At 34.3% G+C, this 26,828-nt stretch overlaps 1 protein-coding gene across 1 annotated transcript in view; it reads right to left on the bottom strand.

The window, feature by feature from the left end:
• Positions 1-26,828, bottom strand: part of TULP4 (TUB like protein 4) — a 213,715-nt gene that overhangs the window by 23,854 nt on the left and 163,033 nt on the right. The window lies entirely within an intron of this gene.

The following is a 26,828-nucleotide window of genomic DNA, read 5'->3' as shown; positions in this document are numbered from 1 at the left end:
TAGGGGCAGGAAAAGGGAAATCTTACAATTCCTATATAGATCAAGACAGCTTCTCTTGAGAAAATCCCAAACTCGAGGTTGATATTTGATAAGATTATTCTAGAGAGAAGTAAAATGGAAATATAGGATAATTCATTAATTATCAATTAATTTTCTGAGCATATGGAATTCTAACTTCACTAAAGACTTGAGGGGTTTCAAAGATCAGAAACTAGGCACTATGCAATTTATCTTTTGAAATAAGTTTTTATTGATGTCTTGATTTTTTAAATCACTATAATTTTCTCTATTATATTTCCCTACTCTTCTTATCCATCCCATAAAAAAAGAATTTTTAAAGACAAAAAAAAAAAAGAAAAATCACCATATTTGAAAAATATATCAAAAAAAGGCTGAAAGTATATTTGGGTAATTCCAAATTGCATTTCAAAATGGTTTTACTGACTCATAAAGCAAGAATACATTAGTGTGACTATTTTACCTAACCTCTCCATTGTTGATCATTGGCATTTGTCATTTTTCCAGTTTGAATGAGGTAAAGTGAAATTTCATGATTGTTTGCATTTTTATTTCTTTTATTATTTGTGATGTGGAACATTCTTTTATATGATTACTAATAGTTTGCAACTCTTATGAGAACTGTTTATTCATATCCTTTGACCTTTAATCAATTCAGGAATGGCTTCTGGTTTTACATATGGCTATATTAACATATGCTAGATATCAAGAATTTGATACAAAAACTTTTAAAATTATTTAACCACTTCCTTTTTTATCCTGGGCATATTAATTTTGTTTGTGCAAAAGCTTTTCACTTACATAAAATCAAAAGTTATCTACTTTACCTCCTATAATTGGCTCTGTCCCCTTGTTTGGTTAAGTACATACCTTCTACCCATAGCTGTGAGAGATATATACAATCTTCTAATTTTTAATAATATGATCTTTAACTTTAAAGTCACATATCTACTTAGGATTTTGTATGGAATATTATATTTTTAAAACATTTATTTACTTATTCTGTTACATGTAGAAGCAATTTTTGACAATTGTTTTCTGACATTTTAGGATGTGGATTTCCCCCTCCTCCCTTCCCTTAACCCCAACCCACTTTCTAGGCAGTAAACAGTCTGATATAATTTACAGCAGTACTTTCATGCAATGAATATTTCCATATTGTGCATGTCAAAATAGGAGGCATATGACATGTACAATGAAGGAAATAAAGTGGAAGATGACATGCATTGATCTACCTCAGATTCCAATAATTCCTTCTTAGTCTATGGATAGCATTTTCATCATGAATCACTTGTGATTATCTTGGAGACTTGCTTTATTGATAATGGTTTAGTCCTCCACAGTTGATAATCAAATAGTACTTTTGTTACTGTACACATTGTTCTTTTGGTTCTGCTCACTTCGATTTGCATCAATTAATATAAGTCTTTCCATTTTTTAACTCATCCAATTCATCATTTCTTATGGTTTAATAGTATTCCATTATAATCACATGCCACAACTTGTTCCCCAAGGGATGGACAACCCCGCAGTTTCTAACTTTTTGATGTTACAAAAAGAGCTGCTAAAAATGTTTTGGTACAGAAAGGATGTTTTCCCTCATCTCTGATATTTTTGGGATACAGACAAAATAGTGTATTGCTGGTTCAAAGGGTAGGCACAGTTTGCCCTTTGAATCTGTTTCCATATTGCTCTCCAGAATGGTTATATCAGTCCATAAGTGTGTTAGTGTCCCAATTTCTCCACACCTCCTCCAATATTTATCATTTTCCTTTTTGTTCATGTTAGTCAATCTTATAAGTATGAGGCAGTACTTCAGAGCTATTTTAATTTGCATTTCTCTGATCTATTTAGATTTGGAGTATTTTTCATATAATTATAGAGAATTTTAATTTCTTCCTGAGAACTGCCTGTTAATATCCTTTGATGACTTTGTATTGCTTTGTATTCTTATAAACTTGACTCAGTTTAAACTTTGAGAAATGAGGTTTTTGTCAGACATTTGCTATAAAAATTTCCCCCAAAAATTTGTTGTTCCCCTTCTAATCTTGGTTGTACTGGTTTTGTTTTATACAAAAACCATTTAATGTAATAAAAAATATCCATTTCAATAATGTTTTCTATGTCTTGCTTGGTCATAGACTCTTTTCATATCCTTAGGTCTGACAGGTAAATATTTCCATATTCCCCTAATTTATTTATGATGTCACCCTTTATTCTAGATCAAGTATCCATTTTGACTTTATCCTGGTATATGGTGGAGATGTTAGTCCATGCCCAGGCTTTGCCATGCTGCTTTCAGCTTTCCCCAGCAGTTTTTGTCAAATAGTGAGTTTTTTCCCCCAAAGTTTAAATCTCTGGGTTTTTCAAATCCTAAGCTGATACAGATAACAATAGCTACCTGTTGATTCCCTAATCTACTCCACTGATCCAGTACTCTATTTCTAACCCAGTATCAGATTACTTTGATGATTACCACTTTATAGTATAGTTTGAGATCTGATGCAGCAAGGCCTCCTTCTTTCATATTTTTTCCATTAATTTTCTTGATATTCTTGGCCTTTTGTTCTTCTAATGAACCTTGGGGTTTTTTTTCCTAGTTCTATGAAATAATTTTTGGGTAGTCTGATTGGTATGACACTGAATAAGTAAATTAACATAGGTAGGATTGTCATTCTCACTATATTGGCTCAGCCTATCCATGAGCAATTAATATTCTTCCAACTGTTTAGGTCTGACTTTGTGTGGAGTGTTCTGTAATTGTGTTCCTATAGTTATTAGGTTTATTTTGGTAGGTGTACTTCCAGGTATTTTATATTGTCTAAAGTTATTTTGAATGGAATTTCCTTTTCTAACTCTTGCTATTGGATTTTCATGGTGTTAAATAGGAATGCTAATGATTTAAGTAAGTTTATTTTGTATCATGCAATTTTGAAATTGTTAATTTTTTCTTTTAGTTTTTTGGTTAGTTCTCTAGGAATCTTTAGGTATACAATCATATCATCTGTAAAGAGTGATACCTTCATTTCTTCATTGTCTATTCTAATTTCTTCAATTTCTTTTTCTGATCTTGTTGCTATAACTAGCATTCCAAGTACAATATTAAATAACAGTGGTAATAATAATGGGCATTTTTTTCTTTACCCTTGATCTTACTGGAAAGAGTTTTAGTTTCTCTTTATCACAGATAATGCTTACTATTGGCTTTAGATAGATGCCATTTATTATCACTTTAAGGAAGATGTATTTATTCCAATGTTTTCTAATGGTTTTATAAGGAATATATTGAAATAATCATGTGGTTTCTGTTGGTTGTTGATATGGTCAATTATGCTGATAGCTTTCCTTATACTGAATTATCCCTGCATTCCTGTTATAAAACCCATCTGTTCATGGTGTATGATTCCAGTGATATAATGTTGTAATCTCTTAAATATTATTTTATTTACATTTTTGCACCAATATTCATTAGGGAGATTGGTCTATGGTTTTCTTTCTCTGTTTTAGGTATCAGTACAATTTGTGTCATAAAAAGAGTTTGGGGGGCACCTGGGGATTGAGAGCCAGGTCTAGAGAAAGGAGGTCCTGGGTTCAAATCTGACCTCAGACACTTCCTAGCTGTGTGACTGAGCAAGTCACTTGCCCTCCATTGCCTAGTCCAGTGATGGGCAATCTTTTGAGCTTGGTGTGTCAAAATTTGCCAACAAAATGAGCTAACTTGGGTGGTGTGTCACTTCGAGAAAAAAACCATAATTTTGTAATATTTATAGTTTAACAAAAATGTATAATTGTAATACATAACTGTATTTAATAAACCAAAATAGGTAAATTAATATAGGTAGAATTGTCATCTATAGTGCACGGAGTTTCTACACTACACTACAGCAAATGTTTTATCCTTGGCATGTGGCCCCATACTTCTCTGTTTGCAGCCGCAAGTGGCCATGTGTCATTGAAAATGGCTAAGCATGTCATTGCTGACACGTGTCATAGGTTTGCCATCACTGGCCTAGCCCTTACCACTCTTCTGCCTTCGAACTACTGGTAATCTTCCTTTACAGTTTGGCACTCCCAGATGGCTGGGTAACAGAGAGACAGGCAGGAAGTTCTCTCCTGGGCAGACAGGGTTGGACTGGAAGTCAGGGGCCTCTGAACATTCTTTGGGGGAGTCGGGGGGGGGGGGTGCAGCCATTGGCTGGGAGCTTAAAGTTCTCAGCCAGTGGTGAGCTACTCAGACCTTACACAGTATTGATTCCAAGATGGAATGAAAGGACTTAAAAAAAAAAGTTTGGAAGGACTTCCTCTTCTCTTTTTTCCCCCCAAATAGTTTATATAGTATAGGAGTTAGTTGTATTTTTGAATGTTTAGTAGAAGTCACTTGTGAATAAACTGTCCCTTGGAGCTTTTTATTAGGGAGTTCTTTGATGCTTTTTTTTCAATTTCTTTTTCTGTGATGGGGTCAAGTATTATATTTCTTCTTTTGTTAATCTAGTAGTTTATATTTTTGTAAGTATTCATCTATTTCCCTTAGATTGTCATTTATTGGCACATACTTGAGCAAAATAACTTTCAACAAATGCTTTAATTTCTTCTTCATAGTTATGATTTTTGCCTTTTCATTATTGATACTGTTAATTTGGTTTTCTTCTTTCTTTTTAAATCAAGCTAACCAATAGTTTATTTACTTTATTTTTTCATATAACCAACTCTATCCATTCCTTAAATTTTTTTTACTTTCAATTTTATTAATACCTTGATTTTCAGGATTTCTAAGTATCTAATATACTTTTATAGTAAAAAGTTAAAAATAACTAAATGATAAGTAAATGGTAAAGTGTTATAACTGTTGATCAAGATCCTCCTCATAGGGGATATATTAAATGTATAATGTCAGACATATATATTTTAGATGTATTAAATGTGTATATAAGGTAAATATTAGATGTAAATAATGTATTGATAAGGTTCTTGTTTGTTTTTAGAGGTATATAATGTGTATAGAAGGTTCTTGTTTAACTTTTCATGTGTATAGTAATTGTAAGGTCTATTTGAATTAATATCTTTAGGTTCTTATTTCTGTAAAGCATAATAAGAATAGGTTTTATTTTAAAGATCCATTGGGAAGACTGGTCTCCCAAGGGATCTCAGGGGGGATATGTTAAGATAGTTTTTATTAATTTCTACTTTTTATATTTAAGAGAAAAAGGAGTAATAAGATTTTTTTAGTAAGAAAGAGACTCCCCTGCTGTGCAGGTTAACAGTTGGTGACCCCCTGCCGTGCCTCTTGTCAGTTAGTGACAGTTAGAAGGGTATGGCTGGGGGGGAGTGAGTTGGAGACAATTGAAAAGGGTTTTTGGGTCTCTGGCTTTCCTGGGGAGAGGGTGTATTGCTAGCACTCTCTCTGATTGGAGACAGAGAAACAGAATAAGGCCTTCCTAGCTTACTGATCATTGATAACTTGGGTAGACAGGTAGATAGTGATTATATTATCAGATAGAACAGGAGAGTAAGTGAGGGTTTTGAAGTTTTGTTTTTATATGTGATTTGTCACTATTTTCTATTTTTATTAATTTGATGAATTTCACATTTGAGTTATAAGAACATGGTTTATATTTTGTCATACACATGTATTTATGTACATCTACATACATATATGTATACATGCCAACACAGAGAGAAGAGGGGAAAACATTTTGTGTATTTCCAAATTATATTTTCCACACTTTCTCTACAAATATAATACCTTTTCTCAATAGTTGTTTAGGCATAATTTACTTTAAAACAACCTAATTACCATTATCTCTTTTTCTCCTCACCCCTAAGGTCTCTCCTCTTCATTTTTTACCCCTTTCTCCAATTATGTAATTTTGATTATTCATTTTCTTGCTTTATCTAGTTATTTAATTCTTTCTTCTTTTTTCCCCTCTCAGTTAAGTAAAATCTTTTTTCTCCTGCTTTTTAAACCATTTTAGCTTTTATGGTTATATTTTCTGCAATTTTTCCTAAAAGAATCTTTCCTTCATTTTGTTCAGTATGTTTTATTGCTTCCTGTCTATATAGAATTTTAGTCTTTGACTCATAGTTCTTATTATTACTTTAATTCTCAATATTTCTCATGGAATTAATGTTTCTAAGGTAGCTATTTTGGGTTTTCTCTTCATCTTTGCCCCCTCCACAATCACCCAACCCAATTTGTCATGTCATCTCCCCCCTAGGTCTATACCCTCTCATTCTTCTGTGCATTAGCTGCTCCCAGGACATCTAATTCTCTTTCTCCAGAGGACGAATGAATAGCCTCTCTAAGCACCGAGTTTCTGAAAATTATATCCTCTGTAAGGCTTCCATCTCTCTTAATAGATCATCTCTTTATGAGAATGTTGATCAGAGTATTCTCTCACCATTGAAACAAAATATATACTTTTTGCCTTGTTTTAATCCTTTCTTTTGCCTCCCCATTCATTCTTCTAAAAGTTTTCTTCTTCCTGAAAAACTATAGGAATTATTTTCCTGTTTTCCTTTACTGTTAGGGTTTCAATTGATTAGGATATATCTCATCTTTCCTTCTCCTCTTTTATGTGCCCCTTCCCTTCTATGGTTTAGACCCATAGAAAAATATTTTACTTATAGGTGAGGTATTGTGAAGTTTACTCCATAATATTTCAAGGCTATTTGGCAATCATCTCTTCAATTTGTCTTTGCTTTCATCCTAGTCATTTTCTGTAGTTTTAGAAAAAATCTCTTAAAAGTCTGCTATTTTATTTTTTGTTGTATTTGGTGACTATATTTCCTTACCTTTCTTATATTCTTTGCTGTTGAGAACATACAGTGATACCTTGATACACAATTACCTTAAGCCATGAGCAATTTGAGATATGAGCAGTCATGATCAGGATTTTTTGCTTTAAGTCACAAGCAGATATTTGAATCATGAGATTCTGCCACCCTCCACTAGATAGCCTACAGAATGTTTGGTTTCACAAGTTACATGAGGCTGTCTCATTTAGTTCAGTTTTTATCTGGCCATATGAGCATCTGTATTGAACTGTTTTTTTGCTTTTTTCTTTAATTTTTGTCTTTATTATCAGTTTTTTGGGCAAATTTCTTAACTTTTAACAATGGGTCCTGATGATGGAGGAATTAAAGGAGTTACAGCAGCAGCAGCAGCATATGGAGGTTTTGCAGGAAATTAGTGGAGAGGAGCCCAAGGTGGATGAGATAATCAGTACAAGTGAGATTAAGGAAATGTTGAAGATTTGGGGAAAAATTAAACAGTTTATCGAAAAGATACACACATAAAAAGCTGCAAAGGATTGTACATTGGAGCTGTGTAACGACACTTGTTTCACACATTTTCAAAACATTCTGAAAGGGAGGAAGAAAGAAACTTCCATGGAAAGGTTTTTGTTGAAATGGCCTCTTAAGTGAAATTGAGGGAAAATGACAAAACAGTCAAAATTAAATGAAGAAAATGATTGGTAAGTAAGGTAAAAAAATAGCAATTAAGTTAATCAATAAAGTTACATATCATAAGTAATGTGTAAGGTTAATTTTGCACTTAAATGTAGCATTACGTGTGTAGAAAGTAAGTTGTATTAAGCAATAGTGCATGAAATGAAAACCTTCTCCGCCAGCATCTTTGCCTGACCTTGAAGATAAATAACATTTCATAAGCAAGTTTATTTCTTTACATTTTTCTTATTATCTATAAATATATTTATATGTTATTTATAAAGTACATTTTCATATTTAAAAGCATATGAAACAAAAAATGTGTGTGGTTTTTTTGGGCCAGAACAGATTAATTGTATTTCCATTCATTTAAATGCGGAAATTTGATATGACCCATCAGCAAATTGAGTTATGAGCCATGGAACGAATTAAACTCGTGTGTCAAGGTGCCACTGTATTCAATTCCCTTTTTTCTGTGATTTCCAATGTTTACAAAATAATCTTATTACTTGAATTTCCTTTCCGTTATATTCCTATATATTTTTCCTTTATATTTGTATTCCTTCATAACTTTATTATTAGGTTTGAAATTCTTTCTCCTTGTTACTTGGCTAATTTTTTGTTTGTCAGTGGAATTCTTATGTTTAACCATTTACCTATCTTGGAGTTTGCAAAGCAGATATTTTATTTTTCTAGAGGAGATCTGTATATTCTTTTAATTGGTATGGGTGGGGAGAAGCATTTATTATGTAGCTACTATATGCCAAGCAGAGTGCCAAGAATTTCACAAATATTCTCATTTGACTGATTGGCATTATGTCTGCTGTGTTCAAAAGTTTTGGGTAATTTTATTGTATTATAATGTTCAGGTCTTTTCAACTTGTACTCTTATGGGAGATCTACAATTCTTAAGTTGTTTCTATGCATCCTATTTTCAAGATCAGTAGTTTCTGCTTCTAGGGACATCATGTTTTCTTTTAATTTAATTGATTTTTGCTTTTTCTTCTTCCAGATTATCTTCCACATCTATGTATTTGTATTCTCAATCAATTATTTACTCTGTTTCTTTAGAGACTTGATACTGTGAATTATGTTTTTCTATTCTGTTAATTATTTCTGCTGTGAAAACCATTCTGCTTTCAGAATTCTTATTTTCTCTTTTAAACCATTCAGAAACATCCTGCTATAGTTCCACGATAACATGGGAATTCATTAGATCCTCTGCCTCATCATGTGTTGATTCGTTTTCATGTCTTGTAATATTAATTTCTGTACTCTTTTAGCTTATTGAAGTCATATTTCCTTCTATTTTAATACTCTCCCTGTCAGTTAATCTGTCTATGATCAAAGTCTTTAAAAGAGTTTTCTGCCTCCTGAGATCTTTGACAATTTTTGTCTTTTTTCCTTATTATACCCCATTGCTCACTTTTTGATTCCTTACCTATTGATGGTACTTCTCCTGGGTACTGGAAATCAAAGCCTCCTTCCAAGTTGGGCAATTCACATTTCATCAGACTCAGTCTCCACCCTAAGTGTCTTTTACAGGAATAGGACTGGTCTCATTATGAATATTGGGTTCTTTCCATTAGGTTTAGTGGAGCGCCCACATGGCCCAACTGCCCTGTACCACTTCCCAATGTTTCTCAGCTCTCTGACCAAGCAGTGTTGCATTAAGAATGTTGCTTTAGGGGGCATCTGGATAGCTCAGTAGATTTACAGCCAGGCCAAAGTTCAAATCTGGGCTCAGACATTTCCTAGCTGTGTCACTCTGGACAAGTCACTTAATCCCCACTGCCTAGCCCTCACCACTCTTCTGCCTTTAAACCAATACACAGTATTGATTCTAAGATGGAAGGTAAAAGGTTTTAAAATAAAATAAAATAAAATAAAATAAAATAAAATACTTCAAAAAAAGAATGCTGTTTTACAGAACCAGGAGAACATCCTATAAAGTGACAGGAATACTCTGTAATGAACAAATGTGAATAACTTGGCTATCCTCAGTAATACAATGATCCCAAACAATCTCAAAGGACTTATGACAAAAAAATATCATCTGCTTCCTAAGAAAAAAATTGATGGAGTCTGAATACAGACCAAAGTAAATTTTTTTCACTTTAAAAATGTTTTTTTGTTTAAGTGTCCTTCTACAAAAGGATTAATATGGAAAAATGTTTCACAATCATGTAATATCTATATGAGGTTTCTTACCATCTCAGCGGAGGTAAGAGATGGGGGAGAAAATTTGAGATTCAAAATTCTTTTTAAAATGTTGGAAACTACAACATTTGGTGGCTTGGTGGATTGAGAGCCAGGCCTAGAGACAGGAGATCCTAGGTTCAAATCTGACCTGAGACACTTCCTAGCTGTGTCACCCTGGGTAAGTCACTTAATTCCTACTGCCTAGGAATCAATACACAATATTGGGTTTAAACAAAATAAAATATTGGAAACTGTTTTTATATGTAATTAGCAAAAAAACTTTTCTTAAAAAAAAAGAATGACATATATTAACATATATAACTAATATCAGATTATTGTCATCTTGAGTGGGGGGCAGGGAGGAGATGGGGAGAGAATTTGGATGTAAAAATATCAGAAAACAAATGTTAAAAATTGTTTTTACATGTAATTGGAGAAAAGCATAAAATCTTACAGTGAATAAAAAGAATGCTGCCTTGGTACTGCCACAGTACAAATGAGTTTCTGCCTTTTGGTTTTTCCTGGCACTGAGAAAAGGAAGGGGTAAGCATTGTGTTCAGTTGAAAGCCACGGCTGGTTTGTGAAGCCTTGTCTCTTTATTTGTTAGCAAGTGGTGAAGAAATTGCCGAGTGAATACATTTGTAGGGATTACTCTCTTTTTCCTATTAGTGTAGTAAGGAAAGAGAAAGAAAATAATGAAATAGCCAAATGATTAAAAAACCCAGTGAACTAATTTGGTGTTCTAGATCATTGAGACAGCTGACATAGTTTCATTTCCTCTACATAATTTCTACTATAGAAAAGCTTGAGAGGTCATAAGGATCAAAGAAAATGTCTAATCCTTCATCCTGATGGTAGAATGACTGAATATACACCATATATTTTATGTATTTAAGGATAGGGGTCAACTGAGTCCATAAATTATTCCACCTCTCCTAAAGTGACAAGATGCTATACTTTGATGTCTTAGTTAAGAGTAAGTGAGCAGAGATATGACCTCACTGTAAATAATATCTAGATATCAATCATATGTTTCCAACTAAGCTTGAAAAATCCTTGGAAAAATTTTAAAGTCCTTCATAGCCATTAGATGAAGTGAAATGAAATCACAGAGAAAGTATGTTCACATTGGCTAACGAAATTTAGTCATACCTTGTGCATCTTTTATAAAATAGTACATATGAAAATGGACATAAATAAAATAATGCACTTCAAAACCCAGGGAATTAAGTTTCCACAAGTAGAGAGGAAGCTCCTTGACAAACTTCTGGGAGAATGACTGAGAATGAGGGGGAGAAAAGAATCCTGGCCTTGACCTTCTTCTTCTCTTCTCTTCTCCTCACCTTTGACCAGAAGATCTTGTGAACTTTAGAGAGTCTGAGATTTTGGACTTCTCATCAGCATCTGAGTATTAAGCAGAATCTCTGCAACAGGGTCCAATGACTATATTGAGAGCCAAAGGAAATCTAGACACACTAAAACAAGGTAGCTTTAAGATGTTCAAAAAACCCCAACAGAGAAGATACACTATGTTAAGAGAAACTTTAAGCAGCTCCACAAAGGGAAGAAAAGGACTGTCGTCAACCAGAAGCTATGTGTTAACTCTGTGTGATATGGGTTTTCTAAGTTTAGGTTTGTTTTCCTCTAAATTTTCTAAGTACTTCTGAATAGTGTGTCAGATATATTTGGGGCAGGGTTGATATTTTGTGACAACTGTTCTTACTAACCTAAGTAAATACTTCTTTCTAAACTGTAAGTTTCATTAACTAATTGATATTAACTGATAATCAAAGAGAAGAAATACACTGATTGGGACTCATAAGTTATAGTACTAACTACTTTAGAACTTCTTAGGGTTACTCCAAGAGCACTGAGATAGGGTAACATGCCAGTCATGGTCTTTGGCCCTAGTCTGCCATTAAAAAAAGGCAGTGAATGCTGACAGCATGAGGTCCATATGAATAATGGATAAGAACTGGATGCTACATAACATTTATATACTAAATAGCAAGATAAAAGTGTATGGCGGCAGGGCAGCTGAGTAGCTCAGTGGTTTGAGAGCCAGACCTAGAGACGGGAGGTCCTAGGTTCAAATCTGACCTCAGACACTTCCCAGCTGTGTGACCCTGGGCAAGTCACTTGACCCCCATGGCCTACCCTTACCACTCTTCTGCCAATACACAGTATTGGCTCCAAGACGGAAGGTAAGGGTTTTAAAAAAAAATGTATGGTTAAAAATTTGTTGTTCCTCAAAACTTCTTTGTGTCAACTAATTCTGTTTGTAATTTGCAAGCAAAATATAAAATGGAAGAAAACAGCATCTTTCTCCTTTACTAGATAATCACTACTAAGGCTCTGGGCTAATTCATAAATGGAAAGCATCAACCTGTCAAGTTTCCAAAATGGAATAGGGCATTTTGCTATAGAATAAAATGTAAAATATTATGTTTGTCTTCAATCTTACTTATTAATCCTGCTAATTTCTGAACTACTTCCTCCCCCGAAAAATGCACCCCAAACCTCCTTATAAGGTTACTTAGCCTTCATGAAGAGCCATAGAAGGAGTCTAATTAGACAAAAGGCCTGGAGTGATTCTGTTAGGATTTGATGATCTTAAGAATGGAAAGAGAGGGAAGAGAAATACATTGAAAGGGAAAAGAAGGCTAGGAAAAAATATCTCATAATCTGGGTACTCAAGCAGAAGTCCCTCCAACAAACAAGGAGGAGAAAGCTGGTTTGTAAAAATGTCAAAGCTGGCATTTGACCCTCACTCTCATCAGAACTGGCCAAAAGAGGAAAGACAAAGAGACAGATAGATACATACACACACACAAATATACCCTCTGAGGTGGATACAGAAATACATTACATTTAATAGGATACAAAAAATGGAAAAGGGGAATTAGAGCAAATGTAGATGAAGGGAGAAATTAATTCTACCCCAAATAAATTCTAAATAAGGAGGCATAAAAATGTTTCCAGCATTTTCCAAGGTGACAAGAATAGGAATAAGATAGGAAATGTCCATAAATTAGGGAATGGAGTAAGCAAATCATTGTATATAAATGTGACAGAATGCAATTGTGTTATAAGAAATGATTTGGAGGGTGATTTCCAGGGAAACTTGAAAAACATAAGAATGGATTCAGAGTAAAGAAAGAGAACCAGGAGAACAATTTATACAACGAAAACATAAGTTAAAGACAAATAACTCTGAAAGAATTAGAAATTCTGACTAGTAGAATGACCAACCACGATACCAAAAGACTAATGAGGAAACGTGTTACCCACCTATAAAACTCCCAGTAACAACTTTAACTCATAACATCTAAAATGAAACATTATCCTTTCCAAATTTACTGTCATTCAAACTTCCCTTTTCTTATTGAGGGCAACACCATCCTTCCAGTAACACAAATTTATAACCCGAAACATTCTTGACACACCACTCTCCTTAACCTTAATATCCAATCTACTGACAAGTCTTGTCAGTTCTACCTTTGGAACATCTGCTCTAAACATCTCCTATGTCTCCATGCAGAACCTCTTTAACTTTTGCATGAACCACTGCAACAGTTAAATAACTGACCTCTATCTTTCACACACCTGCTAAAATAATATTCTCAAGTGAGGGTCTGACCATGCCCTCATTGGTTCAAGAATCTTCAGTGTCTTGTTAATAAAACCAATTTCTCAACTTTACTTTTAAAGTTGTTCATGGTCTATTTACAACCTACTTTTCTAGATTTATTTCCCATCAATATTCCCTTTCAAATATATTCTGTTCTGGTCAAACTGACCTTTTGCCTGTTCCCAAAACTTTGTGTTCCATTTTCTTTCTTCATGGTTTTGTATAGACTGACCCTCATTCCTGGAATTCATTCACTCCTCAGTTCCCCTTAAAATCCTTACCACAGAGGTGAGAGGGAGTTGGATTATCTTATATTTATTTATCTTTGTAAATGTAGAAAGTAAACTCATTGAGGAAATTTATTTTATTTTATCTCTTCATAGGGACCCATGAGCTTTGTATGTAAGTTGCTTAATAAGTACTTGAATTTAGTCTGAAGAAGACTACAAGAACAATAATAGTTTTAAAGGAATAACTATATAGCACAGAGATTCTTATCCTTTGTTTTTGTTTTTTGTTTGTTTTCTGTCATGAACTTTTTGGGAAGTATGGTGAAACCTATCTACTGTTTCTCATAACAGTGTTATAATGTATATAATAAAATGTGAAAGATTAAAAAGTTAATTACCAGTTTTCCTTCATCTGTACACTCAGAGCCCATCCAGTCCAAATCTTTAATTTTGTAGTTAAGGAAACTAGAGCCCAAGGAAATCAGATGATTTCTACAAGATGACACAATTTTTAAGCATCAGAGAAGAGAAATTTTAATCTAGGCTCTTTTGACTTCAGAGTTAGTGCTATTTTCACCATACCATGCCCCACTAAAGTACATCATCGAAGACTTTATATGAGATTAATTCTGGGTACCCCTAATTGCCTGTTTATATAAGGATATATATGACAACAAGGAAAACAAATGCTAATTTAATTTGTTTTTCTTGGGAGTGAATCTCTATGGAAAAGGGCAAGCTAACAAAAGAAATGGTGAAGATAGAACATTTTTTATTTTATTTTTTATAATTTTATAATTCTTTACAATTATAAGAACTTCATCTCTAGAAGCTTTTGAAAATTCAACACTGATAAATTATTATATTGTTTAAGGCAAAGAGATCACAGATTTAGAGTTATAAGAACCTTTAAAGAACAGATAGTTCATCATCTTCAATTTACAGATGAAGAAACTTGAGGCTCAAAGCAGAAGTGGCTTACCTGAGGTCAAATGGCTAGTAAACAGATTAAAGAAATAACTATACAGCACTTTAACTACATAGCAAGCAATTTATTCACTATCTTCTGCCTTAGTGGCCACCTTAGAAAAGGGGATCACATAGGATCTCTTTTAATCTTATGATTGCATACTGAAATTCCATATATAATAGGACATCTCAATTTTTATTTTACTTACATCTTATTGTTGGTTACAGTTTCTTGAGCTATTTATTTACTATTTTGAATTATCCTGTATTAGTTTTTTGTCAGCAAAATATGAAACACACAGTTTGATAGAGTTTTCACTATGTTGTGTGTTTCTAGGTTTAAAAAATGACATGAGTTGACATTACTTTGTCACATCAAGACTGCAGATAGTGCCCAAAAGACTAAAACAAAGCCTCATTTTTCACTTTTTACAGCCTTCTATTACTCTGTTACTCTGAATCAACTATTAAGAGTACTAGTCAACTGCTAGTACTCATTGTTAAGCTTAATCCAAACTCAATGACTTCCTGAAATTCTCATCCTACTAGTAAGATGAACTTTTCTTTTATCTCTTTTTTATGTCTACAATTACCATAGTCTTATCTGAAATTATAGTTGATTCTCATTGTTTTTGGCTTAATGAAGCATAAGAGATTCTACTCTAGTCCCTTATTTTAAGGCTATGAGAATTTTCATATCTCAAATGTGTTTCTGGTTAACTACACATTACTGGATTCTGCCTTTAAATCTATTCTATAATCCTCCATTTTAGGAGTGAGTTCATCAAGGCCAGGGAAAAAGCATAGTAGATAAAGCACAGACCTGACATTAGAAGGACTAGATTTAAATGTGGCCTCAGATATTTCCTACCTGTGTGACCCTGTAAAAGTCACTTAACACTTTTTATCTAGCCCAAACTGCTCTTCTGTATCTATGTGTGCAGTTCAGATAAATGTGAAGTTTATGAGATACTTAATCATGGACTGCCACCTCCACGTTTGAATACTTTTAATCTCATGCATCCCTACAATGTGAGACAGTGATTTTACTACCCTTTCTCCTTTCTTTTCCAGTAAAGAACCCTATATGTAATTTTCTCCTTGAGACTACCAAAATGGAAAAAAAAAAAAAAACACCCCGAAGTTATTTGTCTTTTTTACCTTTCTCTGATACCTGAAGATATTGGAGTACTAAGGAGACACACTTCTTTTTCTCATGCTAACATGTAAAAACTTTATTCATATATACTGCCTTTCAACTGATTACAATGTTAGTACATTTCTATATTTCTCTTGGTTAGAGTTTTTATTTCAAAGTATTTTACTTCAATTCTGGTCTTTTAATCAAGAATGTTTATAAATTCCCTTTTTCATTAAAAATTTTTCCCCCTTATAGGATTGTACTTATTAATGTTGGATAGATTTTTTTATTATGTTTTCTATTTTGCCCTTTAGAATTTCATATTGCAAGGGCAGCTAGATAGGACAGTGGATAAAGCACCAGGAGGAGCTGGGTTCAAATCTGGCTATGTAGTCCTGGGCAAGTCACTTAACTTTGAATGCAATGCCCTTGTCACTCTTTTGTCTTAGAAATGATACAAACACAGAAAGAAAGGGTGGGGTTTTTGTTGTTGTTTGTTTTTTAAACTCTTACCTTCCTACTAGGAATCAATATTGTGTTTTGGTTCCAAGACAAAAGAGGAGTAAGTGCTAGACAATGGGGGTTAAGTAACAGCTGGGAAGTGTCTGAGGCCATATTTGAACCCAGGACCTCCTGTCTCTAGGCCTGGCTCTCAATCCACTGTGCTACCCAGCTGCCCCTAAGAAAGGGTTTTTTAAAAAAGGAATTTCATATCACGAACTCTACTTTCCTTTGTAGTGGTAGTTGCTCATTCTGGAGTGATCCTTACTATGGTTCCTTACTTGAATTCTTTTTTTGAAGGTTATGGGTAGAAAGTGGGGATTTGCTATTAGTATCCCTCCCCTACATTCAACCTGGGATCTCTGGATTTGGGCTATATAATTTTTGAGAATTTTCATTGTGAAATTACTTTTAGGTAGTGATGCTGTGACTCTAGAAATGTGGGCTATTTTCATTTATGATTTCTTACAATACTCTACCCAAGTACGTCTATTTAGAGTTTTTTGGTCTTAATTTCAAGTAGTCCTTTAATTCTTAGATTATTTTCCTTCAATCTTTTTTCATAGTCAGTTGCTTTTCATAATAAAATCCTTATATTGTCTTCTTTTTGTTAAATCTTTTGACTTTGTTTAGTTGTTCCTATTTTCAGGGCATTCAGATCATAAGTACATCTGTTTTAAGATAGTAAATCTCAGGGGCAGCTGGGTAGCTCAGTGGATTGAGAGCTAGGGCTAGAGAGGGGAGGTCCTAGGTTCAAGTCTGGCCTCAGACACTTCCCAGCTATGTGACCCTGGGCAAGTCACTTGATCCCCATTGCCTACCCTTACCACTCTTCTGCCTTGGAGCTCAAGACAGAAGGTAAGGGTTTAAAAAAAAAATTGTTAAACTGTGCATAGCATTTGACAGTGATTTAGACCTATACCCTGAAGCATTCAGCACCAAAAAGGACTCAAATGTACAAATATATTTAAAAAAAAAAAAAGATGGTAAAACTCCTTGTCATTCTTTTTTCTCCCTGAACATATATATCTCTTTAATTTCTTCCAGGTACTTTTTTAATCCTTCTGGCCAGAACAATGATCTTTCTCTTTCTAGCTCTATTTGTATTTATGGTACAGTTTCTCTCTTCTTCTGGATTTGCTTTTTAGGTTTCTCTCTTTCCAGGGTATTCCCCTTCATTGTCTCTGGCATGTTCTTCTGCTTCCTGATATTTCCTGCCTCACTTTTTTTTATTAGGTCCTTATATTTTGGTCACACCCTGCTCTCCTCTTCAAAAATGGTTTCTATAGGACCTGCTCAGCCCCAATTTTGGTAGCAAATATTGGCTCCTATTGTTCTCCTTGTCTTGTGCTGTTCTAGGCTTCCTAGATCAACTATAGCATACCTGGATGCTATTTGAGCCCTTTTTTTCTTGAAGGGGACTCTGAGACCTCCCTGAGTTGACTACCCTTAAGATCTTTCCCTTTCTGTGTATTCTATGGCTGCTCTGGATGTGGACTAGAATTGTGTCACACTTTGCCTTCCAACTACCTTAGCTTATCTCTATTAAAGGTTCTTCAGGATGCTGGCAGATCTCAATGGAAGAGTTTTTCAATTATTTGCTTTAGTTTTAATCTTTGCCAGGTTGTTTGTGGAAGATCTTGAGTTCTCTAGGTCCTAACATGCTTCCATCTTTTCACCCCTCATTACTTTTCAACTGGATTATTGCAACAGACCCTAACGTGGTCTCTGCTTCAGGTATCTCCTGTCTCCAAACCATTTGTCACACAGTCAACAAAATAATTTCCCTAAACAAAAAACCTGATAATGTCACTCATCCAGCAAACTCCAGGTGCTTCCTATTTTCTCTACAATTAAATATGAACTCTTCTGCTTTGCATTTAGTGCCCTTCACAACCTGGCCCTTTCTTAGCTTTCCAGTCTTTAAACATGCTCTCCTTCTACAATCCGTCTTTCCTCTTAAGCCAACTTTTCTATACATAGGACATTCCATCTCCCATCTCCATGCCTTTGTATTTGGCTTCCCCTGATATAGGAAATGCACTCCCTCCTCAACTTCACTTTTTGGGATCCCTGGTTTCCTTAAATCTCAAGATACATTTTCTACACTGACTTTTTTGATCCACTAAGATGCTAGTTCCTTCCCTTCCATAAGCCCTTGTATTAATTTTGCATGTATTATTTACACCCTTTTTTTACATATGCATGTTGTTTCCCAAGTTAGAATATTTGTTGAGGAAAGGGACTTCTTATCTCTAATCTTAGCACAAATTAAATACTTAATAAATGCTATCTGACTCAGTATGAATGAAACTGCTCTAACTGCTGTAGAATTCAGAAATTACAATTAATAGAAAGTTTAGTTCATATAGCTTCATCAAAAGTTAGACAGCACCATTGGAACCTATGATATTTTTTGGATTTAAGTTGTATTGGTATGAAATTCTTCTTAACCTCCCAAGGAGCATACTAGCTTTTTAAATTAAATTCTCTCATGTAATGGCTTTAGTATGACACAGTGACATTTTCCCACATTCTGTGTTAAAGAAGAAAATCAAACACTCTATATAGGGTTTGCCTGCATTGGAATGGTATTTGAATGTAATAATAAGCTTGCTGTTGATCCAAAGAGCTACATTATGAAAACTGGGTTTTCTTCTCACATGCATACTTCAAAAATGGGATTAATTATATTCTGAGTGGCTCAGGTCAGAATTACAAGCACTGGTAGAAATTAAAAAGGGGCAATTAATCAATTTTCCAAAAGCTAAATTTGTTCAATAGAATAGAGTGATTAAGAAAATAGTGAGTATCCTGTCATTTGGGTTTAAGCAAAGATTGGATGACCCTGTTCTTTGTCCCCTAATCAGGATTATTAGGGAAGGACTTTGTATACTTTTGGAGGGAAATTAGATGGATAACTTAGGACTCTTTTCTAACTATGATCCTATAAGTTATCACTTTGAAGTAGTGACAAAAGAACAGAATTGGCTATCAAGATAACTGGTTTCTAATTCCATATTTGACAATAACTAGTCATCTGACCTCTTATAAGTCATTTTTACCTCAAAGGTTTCAATTTTCTATTATTTAATATGAAAATTAAAGGATTCTATTGGAGTTTGATCTTAAGTTCTATTCATCTCTTTAGGTCTATGATTTTGTATTCACTTTACATTTACAAATATCTACAACTTAGAGGGCATCTAGGTAGTTCACAGTGGACAGACAGCCAGGCTTAGAGATGGAAAGTCCTGGCTTCAAATCTGGCTTCAGACACTTCCTAGCTAGGCAAGTCACTTAATCCTTATTGTCCAGCCCATAACACTCTTCTGCCTTAGAACATGGAAGGTAAGGGTTTTTAAAATAAAAAAAAGACAGAAAACAAAAAAATCCAAATATCTACAACTTATAGTGCTTATGCTTCTCATATATTTCTCATATAATCTGAAATACATTCAGTTACTAGCTTCTAGGTATTTTCTTATCTCCTAATTCAGGATACACAGGAAATACTGAAGATTATGCAAAGTTATTGCATAACTTTGTGTTCACAATGAAGAGAACACTGTATATGGCAACAGCAATATCATAAGAGTGGATCAATTGTATATGACTAAGCTACTCTGATCAATACAATGATCCAAAACAATTCCAAAGAACCCATGATGAAAAATACTATCTACATCCAGAGAGAGAACTGATGAATTCTTAATGCAGACTGAAGCGTACTTTGAAAAATTTTATTTTTCTTGAGGGGTTTTTTTGGTCTGTGTTTTCTTTAGCAACATGACTAACATGGAAATGTATGACGTAACTTTACATGTATTTATTGTTGTTCATTCATTTCTGACTCTGTATATACCAGGCCCTTCTTCCCTCCACTATCTCCCAGAATTTGTCAAAACTCATGTTTGTTGCTTCCATGACACTATCTATCTTGACCTCTCCCATCATCTTCTCTTTTTGCCTTCAATAGTTCCCAACACCAGAAACTTTTCCAATGAGTACTGTCTTCTCATAATGTGGCCAAAGTTTTTAAGCTTCAGTTTCAGTTATTTGTCCTTCCAATGAATAGTCTGCATTCATTTCCTTAAGTACTGACTTGATCTCCTTGTTGTCCAAGGGACTCTCAAAAGTCTTCTCCAGCACAATTTGAAAGTGGAGATTCTATGATCCTCAGCTTTCCTCATAGTCCAACTCTCAGAGCCATACATTATTACTATAAAAACCAGGCCTTTGACTATATGGACTTCATCATCAAAGTGAGGTCTTTTGTTTCCTAGATTTCCCATAGTTCTTTTTTTTCCGAAGGAGCAAGCATCTTTTAATTTCATGGCTGCAGTTGCTGTCTGCAATGATCTATGAGCTCAAGAATATAAACTCTGACAATGCTTCCATTTCTTTTCCCTCCATTTGCCAGGAAGTGATGGGACCACTTGCCACGATCTTAGCTTTCTTTTATGTTAAGCTTCAAGCTAGCTTTCACACTCTCCTGTTTCACTCTTATCAAGAGGCATCTTATGTCTTCTTCACTTTCTGCCATCATCAGAGTGGTATCATCTGCATATCTCAGACTGTTGATATTTCTCCCAACAACCATAATGCATCCAGCCTATCATTTTGTATGATATACTTTGCTAAATAAGGTGACAATATATATAGGGTTATTGTACTTTTTTCAACTTTTAACCAGTCGTTTGTTTCATGTTCCTTTGTTCATATCCCTTTGACTATTTCCACTGAGAATAAAACATGGTGACAGAAAAATTTAATTGACAGATGAACCAGAGCTTTCTTTATTTATAAAAGGCACAAGCAGACAGAGCTCTCTGCCCCAGGAGGGATAAGGGGGTTTCAAATAAGAGGGGCCTCTTTTTTCTCAACATGTTGCCATAAGGCAGTATATGTACATCATATGTCCTACTGTTTCCAATTCTTTTGTTTGTTCTTTCCTGATCTTAGGTGAATGGGTTATTAGACACAGAAGAGAATAGCTCATGAACTTGTAAGCTTCAAAAAGTGGAAGGAGGTATCAAAGATATCACAACTGAAGGCCATAACAATCATCTGGTGAAGAGTCAACCCTAAGAAGTATGCTTGACTCATTCCAGCAGCAAATCAATCTGGCAGCAGAGATACCTTGTACTAGAAGTAAGGAAATGACTCTCATCCAATGGCTATGTGATACCTAGAACCATGAAAAAAGATGTAGCCTATAAGACCCAACCCTACTTAGGGCCATGTTGGTGAAGCTATAGCCCACATGCTGGAGGGGGCCATTCCCTCCCCCCTCTCCACTCACTTCTGAGGACATTCTCACATTACACACCCCTCTGCTCGGCAGCCCAATGGGAATGTTTCCTTCTTCCCCGTCAGGGGAAGAGGGTGGCTTATATGTGGTGTGAAGGTTACAGTTTGGGTACTCAGTCTCTAGAAGGTTTACCATCACTGTTCTAGGGCATAAAAATACAGAATGAAGATACATGTTTCATTTCTCCTAAGTGTATTAACTCTAAATTTTAGTATTTCAACCAGATATAATACAGAAAGCTAAATTTCATTACAGCAGAGATAGGGATAGGGATAAATTATTGCCTAATCCTTAAAATCAGCTTCAGCCATGGGTGTCAATGTTATGAATAAATCAAAGGAATCATTGTTGAAGCAAATACTGTCACAAGTCTGTACTAGCCTTCATTCTGTATTCAATAATCAAGAATATAAATAACTTTGGAATAAATAATATTATCTAAATTGCAATAAATTATTTGTAAACAGTCCAATAAGTTGCCTTTCTTCCTTCCATGAAAAAGGCTCTCTGACACATACATGACATGCTTCTAGGCTTTATTTAAAAAAAAAAAAAAAAAGGAAAAAAGAAAAAAAAAAAAGGTGGAACTAACACCTACTTAAGATTTCGAATAATACTTTGTTCAAATAAACTGAACATTAAGATTGTAGCTACTATATATGCAAGATTTATAAATCTTTGGAGATAAAAAGACAAAATAAGAATTTCTACTCTCAAATAGATAGTATTCGATGGGAGAGATCCATGTACAGAAGTAAATACAAGGTATATAAATGTAATTCAATATAATTTAAAGAGAGTGAGCATGCTAATAACTGGAGAGAGGTGAGGAAATGGTATAATGAGGAAGGGCTTCATACAAGAATTTGGTATCTTGGCTCTGTTCTGAAAGAAATCAGTGATAATATTAGGTGATGATAAGAGATATATTCCAGAGGTTGGGAATCACATATACAAAGGCCAACAGCAGTGGAATGGCAGGTCCCATAAGAAGAACATGTGGGTTAGTTTGATTTTTACACAGGTTGTGAAGGGAAGCAAAATGAGCTCAAGCTAGGAAGTCAACTGCAGATAGCATTCTTTACAAGCAAACTTGGAATTGTGTGTTTTATTTTTCTGGCTATAGGTTTTTAAACTACGGTTTGTAAATTTAAATACACACACACACATATATACACATTTTGCTAACTATTTCGACATAATTGGTTGTCTTTGTAATATTATGTATTTCATTTTAAAAGATTTCTTAGTAATAGAGTGATAGATTCAGGTCTATGTTTTAGAAAGATCAATTTTTGGCAGCTTTTTGGGGGGTTGGATTGGAAAAGAGAATTGAACAGATGAATCAATTAGGAGACTAATGAAGTAGTCCACATGAGATGTGAGTTATAACAAGCAGAATGACAGTGGAAATAAATGAAAGAGGAAAGGTTTTGAAGGTATGATCAGTAAGATTTAGAAACTACTTACATATGGAAGTTGAACAAAAGGAAAGATAAGGATTCCTCCAATGTTGTGTGACTAAGTAACTAGGACAGTGGTGCCATTAATGGATTTAGCGCAATTTGGAAGAGGATTTTTGTATTCCTACTGGCTAGTAGAATGACCTCCGGACATAAGGTGTTTAATGTTTGCTGAATTTAAATGAACTGAAGAATCTCTTTTACAATGAACAAACTAGTGACCAATATAACTTATTTACACAAAGATGATGAAAAATAGGACATATTCAAAATAATTACAATAGTAATAAAAAATAATAGCTAACATTTATATACTACAGGTACTATGCTTAGCACTGTACAGTTATTATATCATTTGATCCTAATAACAATTCAGGGAGGTAGGCACTCTTATTATTCCCATTTTAGAAATAATTTATCTGAGGCAAAAAGAGGTTAACTGATTTGTTCAAAGCCAAACAGATAGAAAGTGTCTGGGCTGGATTTGAATTCAAGTCTTCCTGACTCTAGGCCTAACATTCTATCTAGTGTGCTACCTAGCTGCCCCAAAAGAAATGAGACACAGCTTATAATAATTTCATACATAAGTTGTAAACCAGATCAAAAGTAAACCATGTAAACCAAATGCCATAACGCAAGAATCAAAAGAGCCTTAAAATGATCTTGGCAAACACTAAACTTATTCTCTAGGCAGAAAGATCAAGCAAACAATTGAAATATCAGTTTAGAATATAAATTTAATTTGTAAATCCTTATGGACACAGCTAAGTGTTACAGTGCATAAAGCACCTGTCCCGGAGTTAGGAAGATCTGAGTTTAAATCTTACCAAAGACTAATTATGTGACCCTAGGCAAGTCTATCTTCCTGTTTCCTTCTCTGTAAAGTAGGGACAACAATAGCATCTATCTTCCAGAGTTGTTGTGAGGATTAAATGAAATGTTACCTAAAGCACTTTGTGAACCTTTAAGTGTCCACTACTTCCATTCCCCCCCGTACATATATGTGTATGTGTATATATATGTATACACACATGTGTATTTGTGTGTATATAATTATAAGTAGAGCTCTGTCACAAAATAAAGAAAAGCAGGGGCAAGAAAATACAGTTTAAAGAAGATTTAGTGAAAGAACCAACAAAGGAAATTTATTAAGGAAGGAACTCAAGGAAGATAACAAAGAGACTTAAGATGGAAAAAGATTTTTGTAACAAACTCTTTTTCACTATCATGGAAAGTGGACCCTCCAAACTTGGACTCTAATATCATAACCTCAAGTGTGCTTATAGAAGGTAGAAATGGCACTAAAGGGAACAAGGACTGGAAAAGCAGCTGGGTTAGAACAAGTATACACAGGGACAATCTATGCTAAATACCGCACAACTGTAAGTCACTCTAAGGGTGTGTGTGAAAGAGGGCAATATGTCAGAGGCATGGAAAAATCTAGATTTTATAAGAGGATAGAAGCTAAAGACTGGACATGGGATTTCAATGGCCTAGGGAGCTCCTATGTGAAGAAAGTCATACTAATAGATGCTTGTACCTTGTTTATGTGAGAAGGGAATCCCCCTCTCTTTGTTTTAATTTAATCGATCAGGGACCTAGAGGTCCTTTACCATTGAAATATGCAGGGAAACACCCACCCACAGTGAAAGTAAGTTGAAACCAAAGAGACAGGAAATTGATCCCACAAGTACTGCCCCCCCCCCAGGTGGCACCAGGAAAATTAAGGAACTATGATTGGTTCCTGAGATGTGATGTGTGAGAGCTAGTGGGTAGAGAAAACTGATTATAAAGGCAAGACTGAGGGTCTGGAAGACATTTTCTCTCTGGCTCTGTCACTGGTGGCTCTTACTAAAGGGACTCTCTGACTCTGATTTGGCCTCTGGAGTTGGGGACCCTGACAGAAGAGACATAATTGCTTTAGTGACTCTTGCTGAAGAGACTCTCCTGGACTTCTGGCTAGAGACTGGAACTCTGTCAATGGTGAGCTGGATTCCATCAGAACGGCACATAGGGTAGTAGATCAGGCAACTCTCTACCTCTTTTCCTACATTTCCCTCTCATTACTAGCTCTACTTTGATGTAATAAAGCTACTAAAGCTACTAACAGCCTCATAATTTATTTTTAATTATTACGTTTACAACTTTTAATCTAAAGAGTTGTCTAGAGGGAGCAACTAGTTGGTACAGCCTCTTCTATTCCCTCTACATCACAGAAAGTATCATCCAGGAGATAATAATTTCATACAATAACAAATTGTGTCTTTCATATTTCCACCTTTCAGTTCACTTGCTGGAGGCAACACTCACAATTTATTCTTCAAGAATTAAATCTATAGTTGTATATGATGTTCTCTTGATTCATTTCACTGTGCTTTATCCTATTTATTTCTTTTCATTTTTTTTTAAAAATTAATTTAAATTTAGACTGTTAATCATTTCATATGGCACAGTAGCATTCCATCAATTTGTTTAGCTGTTCTTCAAACAATGTTCATTACCTCAACTTCCAGTTCTTTGCCACCACAAACATATAGGTTCTTTTCCTTTTCCCCTAATTACCTTGGGAAACATCACTGAGAAAGATTTGGAAAACAGTACCATTACTGGGTCGAAGGGCATAGTTTTATAACAATCTGGATATAATTCCCAACTGCTCTCCAAAATGGTTGGAACAGTTTACAACTCTACCAACAGTGTATTAGTGCCTCTATTTTTCCACATCCTCTCCAACATCTGTCATACTGCCCTTCTGTCATTTCACCCAATCTTATTGGTGTGAGATGATACCTCAGAATTGTTTTTATCTAGTCAGTGATTTAGAGCATTTTTTCCGCATACAAGGCTTTTAAATAAGGCTTTTATTTCTTCAGTTGCAAACTGTTTATGTTTTTGCTTAGTTATCAATTGGGGATGGCTCTTATTTTTATAAATTTGATAAAGTTCTCCATAATAATTTTTTTCTAATTTTCTACTTTCCTTCTAATCTTGGCAACATATTTTACTTGTACAAATCTTTTCAATGTAATCAAAATTATTCATTTTATATCTCACAATGCTTTCCATCTCGTTTATGCATAAATTCTTCTCCTAACCATAAATCCGATAGGTAACATGTTCCTTATCCTTCTAATTTATTTATATTTTCTTTTATGTCTAGATCATGTGTCTATTCTGATCTTATCTTAGTGAATGATGTAAGAGCCTGGTCTATACCTAGTTTCTGCCAAACTACTTTCTAGTTGTCTCAATAATCTTTACCAAATGATTTCTTATCCCCAGAACCTGGATCTATGCTTTTGCAAATATAAGGCTTCTATAATTTTTAACTCCTGTTTGTTTTATGTCTGTCCTGTTCTACTTTTCTACCTTTCTATTGCTTAGCGGTACCAGATAGCTTTAATAATTACTGCTTGGTAATACAATTTTAAACCTGGTACTGCTAGACCTCTTTTCTTTACTTTTTTTTTAATCAATTCTTTTGATATTCTCAATCTGTTCTTCAAAATTAACTATTATTTTTTCTGGTTCAATGAAATAATTTCTTGATAATTTAATTGGGATAGCACTGAATAAGTAGATCAGTTTAGGTAGAATTATCATTTTAATTATATTGGCTCTGCCCATCCATGAATAATTAATATTTCTCCGATCATTTAGATCTGACATTATTTGCATGAAAAGTGTTTTATAATTATTTTCATGTAGTTCTTGAGTTTGTTTTGACAGATATACTCCCAGGTATTTTATTCTAGCTGTGGTCATTTTAAAGGAGTAGCTCTTTCTTCTTGCAGAACTTTGTTAGTAATATATAAAAATGCTAATGATTTATGTGCATTTCTTTTAGATCTTGATGTTAAAATTATCAAGTTTCAACAAACTTTCTAGTTGAATCCACAGATAATATACT

This window comes from Gracilinanus agilis, chromosome 4 (assembly GCF_016433145.1).
Source record: "Gracilinanus agilis isolate LMUSP501 chromosome 4, AgileGrace, whole genome shotgun sequence".
In the NCBI taxonomy this organism is placed as follows: Eukaryota; Metazoa; Chordata; class Mammalia; order Didelphimorphia; family Didelphidae; genus Gracilinanus; species Gracilinanus agilis.
This window is presented reverse-complemented; position numbering and strand designations above follow the sequence as displayed.